The sequence below is a fragment of the Symphalangus syndactylus genome, chromosome 15 (assembly GCF_028878055.3).
Source record: "Symphalangus syndactylus isolate Jambi chromosome 15, NHGRI_mSymSyn1-v2.1_pri, whole genome shotgun sequence".
Lineage (NCBI taxonomy): Eukaryota > Metazoa > Chordata > Mammalia > Primates > Hylobatidae > Symphalangus > Symphalangus syndactylus.
In genome coordinates, this window is record NC_072437.2 from 7708181 (window position 1) to 7719013 (window position 10833).

The following is a 10833-nucleotide window of genomic DNA, read 5'->3' on the forward strand; positions in this document are numbered from 1 at the left end:
GTTGGGGGGGGTGCCCGCCCCACCCTAGAAGTCCCTGACTCTGGCTCTCCTCTTCTCACCAGAGGAGTAGCTCCAATGCCATAAACGCATCCTGTATTATCATTAAAGCAAACATGGCACTGATGCCATCAAAGACAGGAAGGCTGAGGATTAAAAAACAAGAAAATTAAAAGCCATCTATGATCCTAGAATAGATCCTGTGCTGGGGGAAAGAAGACACTGGAGAACATTATCAGTCTGTGGTGAACCTGGAACACAGGCAGTAGATTAGATAAAAATATTTTATCAATGTTAAATTTACTGACATTGATAGCTGTGCTGTGGTTATGTTAGAGAATGCCTTTGGTTTTAGGAAAGACACTGAAATATTTAGAAGGTAAATGTTTAGAGGCTAAATAAAGTATTTAGAGGCCACCACAATGTATGCAATTTATTCTCAAATAACTTAGGGGAAAATATATATTTATATAGGATATTTTATTCTTTTTTATGTATATATTTACACATTTTATATACCTATATATCAGATGAGAGAGCAAAACAAATGCTAAAGCAAATAGGGCAAAATGTTAACAGTAGATGAATCGGGGAAAGGGTTGGATATTCTTTGTGCTTTTCTTGCAGATTTTCTATAAGGTTGCAAGTTTCTGAGCAAGAAGTTTCAAGGCTCTGGGCTGAATTGTGATGTATCAAGGAGAAACATCTGTCTAAAAGATACACAGTTGCACTTTCTCTCTCATCGTTTCCTCCAGGTTCCATTTCTAGTGACCAAGGCACGAGTTTTCACATTTCTGCCTCATTTGCCAAGTTAATTTGAGATGTAATATTGTGAAATAACAAGAAATATATATTTGGTCTTTGTCCCCAGTTCCTGGCATTTCTGGAATTCCACTCCTTGGAATTTCTGGAGTGACAGGAGCACCTTTTGTTCTAATGAGGTGACTCTTACTCTTGGTGGCCTGTGGGAGGGGGGCTGGTCACCAGAAAGACCGAGCCGTCATGAGAAGCCTGGAACTCTCAGCTCCAACCCCCCGGGGGTGCTGGAGATGGAGCTCATAACTGATGACGCCCACATGACGAGACCTCTGTGAAATCCTCAACTAGGAGGTTCGGAGAGCTTCCGGTTTGGTGAGCACCCCCACATGCTGGCAGGTGGGGTTGTTGGGGGTGCACTCCAGCTCCTGCACTGTCAACTTTCTTCATCTGAGAGTTCATCCATAGTCTTTATAATACATCAGTGAACGTAAGTGTTTCCCTGAGTGCTGTGAGCTCTCAGCAAACTATGAAACCTAAAGAGGGGTTCGTGGGAGCCCCTAATATGTAGCTACATTGGGCAGAAGTGGGACTCACTTGGGGACCCACTGCTTGAAACTGGTGTCTGAAGAGGCAGTCTTGCAGGACTGAGCCCTCAACCCATGGGGTCCCACTAGCTCCAAGTAATGCCATGACTGAGTTTTAGGACGTTGCATTGGTGTCTGGAGCACTGGAGGTTGGTTGGTATGGGGGAAAAACTCCCTGTTTGGTTTCAGTAACGTTCTGTAAGAGTAGAGAAAAACAGAATTTTTTTTCCTCAAACATTATGAAATGTGTCTTTGTTTTTTTTTTTTTTTTTGAGACGGAGTCTTGCTCTGTCACCCAGGCTGGAGTGCAGTGGCCCGATCTCGGCTCACTGCAAGCTCCGCCTCCCGGGTTCACGCCATTCTCCTGCCTCAGCCTCTCCGAGTAGCTGCGACTACAGGCGCCCGCCACCACGCCCAGCTAATTTTTTGTATTTTTAGTAGAGACGGGGTTTCACTGTGGTCTCGATCTCCTGACCTCGTGATCCGCCCACCTCGGCCTCCCAAAGTGCTGGGATTACAAGCGTGAGCCACCGCGCCCAGCCTGAAATGTGTCTTTGTTTCTCTTAATTCTCTGCCTTGAAGTCTACTGAGATTGGGACAGCTGATAGTCTAGCATTCTCACGCTAATTATTTGTATGGTACATCCTTCGTCATCACTGGTTCCTAGCCCACTCTTTATATCTGAAGGGGAGCTCCTGAGGACAGCATACAGTGAGCTTTGCATTCTGAAATCCACTCTGATAATGTTTGCCTTTTAATTCAAGTGTTTAATAATTAATACTTAAGGCTGGTCACCGTGGCTCACGCCTGTAATCCCTGCACTTTGGGAGGCTGAGGCGGGCAGATTACCTGAGGTCGGGAGTTCAAGACCAGCCTGGCCAACATGGTGCAAATTCCATCTCTACTAAAAGTACAAAAATTAGCTGGGCGTGGTGGTGGGCACCTGTAGTCCCAGCTACTCGGGAGGCTGAGGCAGGAGAATCACTTGAACCCGGGAGGCAGAGATTGCAGTGACCTAAGATAGCGCCAATGCACTCCACCCTGGGCAACAAAGCTAAATTCTGTCAAAAAAAAAAAAAAAAAAGTATTATTCCACTCTCCTCTGGCCTTGCTGTTTCTGATGAGGAGTTAGCTGTTCTTTGAATAATTGTTCCTCACTATATCATGTACAGAGGGAAGACAAGGTGAGGACGCAGGGAGAAGACAGCTGTCTACAAACCAAGGGGAGAGGCCTCAGAAGGAACCAGTCCTGTTAGCACCTTGACCTTGGACTTCCAGGCTCTAGAACTGTGAGAAAGTAAATATCTATTGTTTAAGCTACACAGCCTGTGGGACTTTGTTATGAAAGCCCCAGCAAACTAACATACTGGGCAGCTGTTTCCTTTTTCTAAGTGTCAATTTCCCTCTAGAATTTGTCTTCTTTTGAGTCATTCTTCAGGTAGTTGAATTTTTATTTCTTTTTTCTTGATACAGGGTCTCGCTCTATCACCCAGCTTGGAGTACACTGGTACAGTCTCGGCTCACTGCAACTTCCGTTTCCCAGGCTCAAGAGATCCTCCCACCTCACCCTCCTGAGTAGCTGGAACCACAGGCTCGTGCCACCACGCCTGGCTAATTTTTAATTTTTGGTGGAGATGGGGTCTTGTGTTGCCCAGGCTGGTCTCGAACTCCTAAGCTCAAACAATACCCCAGCCTCAGCCTCCCAAAGTGCTGGGATTGCAGGTGTGAGCCACTGTGCCTGACCAGGTAGTTGATTTTTTTTTTTTTTAACTTTGTCTTGAGTTTATAGTACTTTCTGCAAGAGGATTGGCTTGACAGGAGCTTACTTGATCATCACTAGAGACAGATCTTCATAGTTTGTTTGTTTGTTTATTTATTTATTGTTATTGTTTTTTGCGATAGAGTCTCACTCTGTCACCCAGGCTGGAGTGCAGTGGTGCAATAACAGCTCACTGCAACCTCTGCCTCCCAGGTTCAAGCAATTCTCCTGCCTCAGCCTCCCGAGTAGCTGGAATTACAGGAGTGCACCACCACGCCCGGCTAATTTTTGAATTTTTATTAAAGACAGGGTTTTGCCATTTTGGCCAGGCTGGTCTTGAACTCCTGACCTCAAGTGGTCCTCCTGCATCGGCCTCCCAAAGTGCTGGGATTACAGGCGTGAGCCACTGCGCCCAACCCACAGTTTATTTTTGAATATTGACCTGTAGACATCTTCATCTGTATTTAACTTTTTTACATATAAAATAATTTTTTCCATGAGTAAAAACAGTTTTATATCCTCATTTCCAATCCTTAATATATTATTATTATTATTATTATTATTATTATTTGCTTTCATTCTCTGTCTAGAACTCCAGTTAAAAGGCGAGAGCATAAGTGGTAACAGTAAACCTGCTTTCTGTTCTGATCTCAGGGTAACACTGTTTACTGTTGTGTGATTAAGTAGAAAGCTTGTTGTAGTTGTTCTGTAAATTATATTTTTCAGATTTAAAGTGTTGCCATATTAATTGCTGAGAACTTTGATCATGAATGGATGTTGAATTTTATGTTTTGTGCATCTTTGGAGATTGTCACACATTTTGCTCCTGTGTTCTGCTACTGTCCTGAGTTATATTGATGGATTTTCTAACATTGACTAATTTTGCATTCCTGGGATTAATTATATTTGGTCATAATGTATCATCATTTTAATTAGAATTACTACACATAGTTTGTCATTCTTTTTTTTTTTTGAGATGGAGTCTCCATCACGATCTCGGCTCACTGCAACCTCCGCCTCCTAGATTCAAGCGATTCTCCTGCCTCAGCCTCCTGAGTAGCTGGGATTACAGGCATGTGCCACCATGCCTGGCTAATTTTTGTATTTTTAGTAGAGATGGGGTTTCACCATGTTGGTCAGGCTGGTCTCGAACTCCTGACCTTGTGATCTGCCCACCTCGGCCTCCCAAAGTGCTGGGATTACAGGCGTGAGGCACCATGCCCAGCCGGTTTGCTATTTTTTTTTTTTTTTTTTTTTGAGACAGAGTCTCACTCTGTCGCCCAGGCTGGAGTGCAGTGGCGCAATCTCTGCTCACTGCAAGCTCCGCCTCCCGGGTTCACGCCATTCTCCTGCCTCAGCCTCTCTGAGTAGCTGGGACTACAGGCGCCCGCCACCACGCCCGGCTAATTTTTTGTATTTTATTTTTAGTAGAGACGGGGTTTCACCGTGGTCTCGATCTCCTGACCTCGTGATCCGCCCGCCTCGGCCTCCCAAAGTGCTGGGATTACAAGCGTGAGCCACTGCACCCGGCCACCTGTTTGCTATTCTTAATATGATTTTTACATCTGTGTTTATAAGGGGTGTTGGTGGCCGGGCGCGGTGGCTCACGCTTGTAATCCCAGCACTTTGGGAGGCCGAGGCGGGTGGATCACGAGGTCAGGAGATCGAGACCACAGTGAAACCTCGTCTCTACTAAAAATACAAAAAATTAGCCGGGCATGGTGGCGGGCGCCTGTAGTCCCAGCTACTCCGAGAGGTTGAGGCAGGAGAATGGCGTGAACCCGGGAGGCGGAGTTTGCAGTGAGCCGAGACTGCGCCACTGCACTCCAGCCTGGGTGACAGAGCAAGACTCCGACTCAAAAAAAAAAAAAAAAATAAGGGGTGTTGGTCTGTAAGTTTTACTTCTGGCAATGTGTTTAGAAGTTTGGTATGAAGGCTATCCTGGTTCCAAAAACGAGTTGGTGCACTTTCCTCGTCTTTCTTCTCTCTCCATCAGCACATGTGAGACCACTGTGTTTCCTTAAAGTTGTGGAAGAATTCACTGGAGAGGCATATAGGTTTGGATTTTGTTTTGTGAAAAGTTCTAAAATTATGGATGCCAATTTCCTTAATAGAAAAAGACTATTCAGATTTTCTATATCTTCTTGCCTCTGTTGGGGTAAATTGTGTTTTTCAAATAATTTGTCCATTTCATCTAAGATGTGAAAGTACTTGCATAAAACAGTTCAAAATAAATTTTGTTATTGTTGTTGTACGTGTAAGAGCTGCGGTGATGTTTCATTTTTCATTTCTGATATTGGTAGTCTGTGTAGCTTTTTAAATTTATGTTTATCAATCTTGCCAATTGTCTGGGTTTTAAAAATTCTTCAAAGAAATAAGTTTTTACCTAGTTGGTTCTCTTTATTTTTCCCCACATCAATAGTTTCTGCTCTTATCATTACTTTTTTCATATTTTCTTATGTTTCATCTCCTTTCCCCTCTTAGCTTTTTTTGAGATGGAGCCTTGCTTTGTTGCCCAAGCTGGAGTGCAATGGCGTAATCTCAGCTCACGGCAACCTCCGCCTCCTAGGTTCAAGCGATTCTCCTGCGTCAGCCTCCCAAGTAGCTGGGATTACAGGTGCCTGCTACCATGCCTGGCTAATTTTTGTATTTTTAGTAGAGACATGGTTTCACCATCTTGGCCAGGCTGGTCTTGAACTCCTGACCTCTTGTGATCAGCCCACCTTGACCTCCCAAAGTACTGGAATGACAGGCGTGAGCCCCCGCGCCCAGCCCTAACTTCTGAAGGTAGATAGATACTTAGATACCTCTTAGGCTTTCTGCCTTCTTTAAAGTATGCATTTACATTTATGTAGTTTTTTTTAAGTCTAGCTTTAATTGCATGCCGCAAGTTTCAAAAAGCCTTATTTTTATTTTCATTTAGTTGAAATATTTTAAATTTCCAAAATTTTTTTCTTAGCCATGAACAATTAAAATATTACTTAATTTCAGAATATTTGGGGATTTTTATTTCATTTAAACCATGCAGTCTCAGTCGGGCAGGGTTTAGTGGTGACATCATCACTGAAGTGGTAAAAAATGGTTATTCAGGGACCAAAAAAATCCTTCAGTATTACATTTTGCCCTCTGAAGCTCAACTTTGACAAAATCCTATTCATTAGTATCCCATTTCTCTCATTAGAAATTTAATTTAATCTAAACTAATTAAATTAAGTGTAATTTTTATCCTTAGAATAATAATGAAAAAGGATGGAGAAACACTGGCTTAAACCTGAGGTTAAAGAGTATATACTTCAGCCAGAGATGGTGGCTTACGCCTGTAATCCCAGCACTTTGGGAGGCCGAGGCGAGCAAGTCACCTGAGGTCAGGAGTTCAAGACCAACCTGGCCAACATGGTGAAACCCCGCCTCTACTAAAAATACAAAATTAGCCAGGCATGGTGGCAGGCGCCTATAATCCCAGCTACCTGGGAGGCTGAGGCAGGAGAATTGCTTGAACTGGGAAGCAGAGGTTGAAGTGAGCCGAGATACGCCACTGCCCTCCAGTCTGGGTGACAGAGCGTGACTCCGTCTCAGAAAAAAAAAAAGAGTATCTACTTTGTGTCATTGCACTGCTTTGAACCATGACTTGCTTTAGAGCTGTTCAAAGGACCTTTAAAAGAATGTGTATTTCATAGCTATTGGGTACAATATTCTATACTTGCTTACTTATGTTCCTGAGATTGTTTAAATCTGCCACACAATTAGTCTTTTTGCGGGAGGGGAGGAGGGAGGGGGTCAACGTGTTCCATCGGCCACCGGAAGAGGAATATTCCATTTCCTCTTTATGCTCCTCAGCCACCGGAAGATCATTAAGATTGTCAGTTGGTCCTCATTATGATTGTCAGTTGGTCCAATTCTCTTTTCGTGTCTTTCAATTATGCTTTATAACTTTTGAGACTTTCTTATTGGCCACATGCAAATTTAGAAGAGCTGCAGCTCCCCTGTTAATTTGCACTTTTCTCATCACACTCCACTTTATTTCTAGTAAACCTTCTTGCTGTAAGGTCTACTTGTCTGATATTGGAGTAACTACACCGCCATTCCTGTAGAGATGGTGTTTGCATCATATATTTTTTCTCATTCTTTTATTTTTAGTACATAATTTTTATGGTATATTTCATCTTCTAGGAAACACCCAATTGTTATGGTTTGGGTTTTTTTTGTTGTTGTTCCGTGTTAATCTTTATTTTTTAAATCAGTATAGTTAGCTATTTTACATTCTGTGTAATTATAGAAGCTGTTGGGTTTAAATCTATCAGTTTACTATTTGCTTACTATTTTTCACATTTCCTCTGCCATCCCCTTTTCTCTTTTATTGATTACCTTTTCATTAATAACTTTTTTTTTTTGAGATGGAGTCTTGCTCTGTCGCCCAGGATGGAGTGCAGCGGTGTGATCTTAGCTCACTGCAACCTCTGCCTCCCAGGTTCAAGCGATTCTCCCACCTCAGCCTCCTGAGTAGCTGGGATTACAAGTGCCCACCACCACACCTGGCTAATTTTTGTCATTTCAGTAGAGACGGGGTTTCACCATGTTGGCCAGGCTGGTCTCGAACTCCTGACCACAGGTGACCGCCTGCCTCAGCCTCCCAAAGTGCTGGGACTACAGGCGTGAGCCACAGTGCCCAGCTCTTAAGAAATTTTTATCACACATTTCTTCCTAGTAGTTTATTAGTTAGACATTCTTTTGCTATTTTTAGTGGTCAGCCTACAGTTTATGGCATGTATCCTTGACTTATTAAGCTCTAATAGAAGTGAGAGAGCACCTTTCCCCTTCTGAGGCAATGCAAGGGCCCTAGAGCTCTTTTCCCCATAGAACACCCCACCCAGACCTACATGATATCAGATTCATGAATTTTAATTTTCTGTATGTTTAAAAATAATGTATTGTTAATTTTATACAATTATTTTTATTTAGATTCACTATACAGTTATTAGATTCATTATACAATTATTTTTATTTAGATTCTGCTAAGTGATGGGCAGTCACAGCAGCACCAGGGCCTTGAGAGAACCCGCCCAGCTTACAGGCATGAGGCCCCTCAGAGGAAGGCAGCCCTGAGCGAGGCTGGGGCAGTGCTGGGGAATCCGGGTCACTGGAAGTTGTCGATTTATTCCTTTATCACTGGGATTCTATTTGGGATCATTTTCCCTCTGCAGCAAATACTCCCTTTAGTGTTTCTTTCATGTGCATCTGATGGTGGCCAATTCAATCAGTTTTTGCTTAGTTGAAAAAAGCAATTAAGCAAAATTCCACTGAGCATGGTCGCTCACACCTGTCATCCCAGCACTTTGGGAGGCCAAGGCAGGAGGCTGCTTGAGGCTAGGAGTTTTCAACCAGCCTGGGCAACACAGCAAGACCCCATCTCTAAAAAAAAAAAAATTTTTTTTTTAAATTAGCTGGGTATGGTAGCGTGTGCCTGTGGTCCCGGCTTCTCAAGAGGATGAGGTGGGAGGATTGCTTGAGTCCAGGAGGTTGAGGCTGCAATGAGCTGTGATCGTGCCACTGCACTCCAGCCTCACTGACAGAACAAGACCCTGTCTCTCTCTCTCTCTCACACACACACACACACACACACACACACACACATACACACAACTTCCAGTGACCCGGATTCCCCAGCGCTGTCCCAGCCTCCCTCAGGGCAGCCTCCGTCTGAGGAGCCTCATGCCTGTAAGCTGGGCGGGTTCTCTCAAAGTCCCTGGTGTTGCTGTGACTGCCCATCACCTAGCAGAGCAGCCTCCCTTCTACACAGAGTGGAGGCGACTCTAGTGCAGACAGCCACCTCTTCCCAGGTGATCAATACGTGCACAGCCTGCTGTTCCCTCAGTGGAGACGCCACATCAGGGTCGGGCGCTGTGGGCAGAACCAGGAGTAGAATGGGTGACAGGGAGCCCCTGTGTGGGTCTGCACCCGCCTCCCCCCAAACCCTGCTGCGCCATCACCGGCCCAGAAGGCACCAGTGCTGAGAGGGGCCTGCCGACACCCACAGCTCATTCTGTCTTCCTGGTCAGCTTGGCACGATTGGGCTGCTATAAGCAAATGTCATTGATGGTGTAATTTATAGACAAGAATGTGTTGCTTGGATCTGAAGGCTGGGGAGTTCAAGACCAAGGTGCCGGCAGATTCACAGACCGTGCCTCCTGCAGAGCCTCAAGTGGCGGGCGGGCACCCCAAGCCCCTGGCACATCTTTTCTAAAGATGCTAATCTGGCCGGGCACGGTGGCTCAGGCCTGTAATCCCAGCACTTTGGAGGCCAAGGTGGGCAGATCACCTGAGGTCAAGACTTTGAGACCAGCCTGGCCAAAGTGTTGAAACTCCGTCTCTACTAAAAATACAAAACAATTAGCTGGGCATCATGGCAGGTGCCTGTAATCCCAGCTACTCAGGAGACTGAGGCAGGTGAATCACCTGAACCTGGGAGGCAGAGGTTGCAGTGAGCCGAGATGGCGCCATTGCACTCCTGCCTGAGTGACAGAGTGAGACTGTCTCTCAAAAAAAAAAAAAAAAAAAAAAGATGCTAATCCCATGCATGAGGGTGGAGCATGGGATTAGCCTCCCAGAGACCCCACCTCCTGGTACCACTCCCTGAGGGGTCAGGATTTCCACATATACATTTGAGGGAGGCACACACATCATATTGTAACCCGGGGCTAAGTTCCTTCTCTGGAGTGGACACTCTGGAGAGTGTTCATGTGAGACACAGACTTGCAGGTTCCGTGTTCACTCCCGTCTGCCTCCTCTAGCAGGAGGAGGGAGCTGTTCTGCCCACTCTGGGGGTTCAGGGGTATCAGGCATTCAAGAGCCTCAGGCCGTGGACAGCAGGTGTTTCTTCCCATGTCGCAGGGGGCTGCTCATCACAGGGCCCTGACTTGGCACAGGAGATATGTCAAGGCTGTAAGTTCTGTTTTCTTTTAGCTCTGCTACTCTTCAATCAGCCCTTGGGCCTGACCTTCTGCAGCTTCCCAAGCAGCCGCAGGAGGCAGAGGCCTCTGTCAACACTGCCTTTGGAACTTTCTGGCTTTCACAGGGAGCCTTGAGCTGAGGTTGGCTTGCCAAGCCCATTGTTTCCTTTCTTAGGGGCGTCTAAAGTCAGCCAACTCCACGGTCTTTACAGAGTCATTTCCTCCATTCCGTTCAATACCACAGTGACCGAGGAAGCTAACGCATTTCTTTCCACCTGCACCTCACCCTGAGCACCTCCGGGAGGGTCACAGTATGAGCCTCAGCTGCATGTTCCTGTGTGTCACCACCTGCTATGGACTGAGTGTGTGTGTCCCTCCAAACCTCCCATGCTGAAGCCCTAACCCCCAGCATGAGGGCATTTGGAGGTGAGCCTTTGGGCATTATGTAGGTTTAGGTGCGATCACAATGGTGGGGCTCCTTTCCTTATAAGCAGAGGAAGATAGAGCACTGTGTTTTCTCTCTCTCTCTCTCTCTGCCTGCCATGTGAGGATACAGAAAGAAGGTGGCTGCCTGCAAACCAGGAAGAGAGCCCTGATCACAAAGTAAATCTGCCAGCACCTTGATCTTAGATTTCCCCATCTCCAGGACGGTGAGAGAGAAATTGAGCCTCCCAGGTGGTGTTTGTATCATACTAACCTGGGCTGACTAAAACACCACTTCCCGTACCATCAGCAGTGAGCTCTCAAACCCATCCTGAGGATGCATTTTTCAGGCCACCTCTGGGTT

General features: G+C 45.5%; 1 long non-coding RNA gene across 1 annotated transcript; it reads left to right on the forward strand.

The window, feature by feature from the left end:
* The first annotated feature begins 819 nt into the window (after positions 1-819).
* Positions 820-2912, forward strand: LOC129464079 (uncharacterized). The gene is made up of 3 exons (XR_008651422.2): positions 820-1128; positions 2513-2637; positions 2814-2912. It is a non-coding gene; the product is annotated as an uncharacterized lncRNA (long non-coding RNA).
* The last annotated feature ends 7921 nt before the right edge of the window (positions 2913-10833 follow it).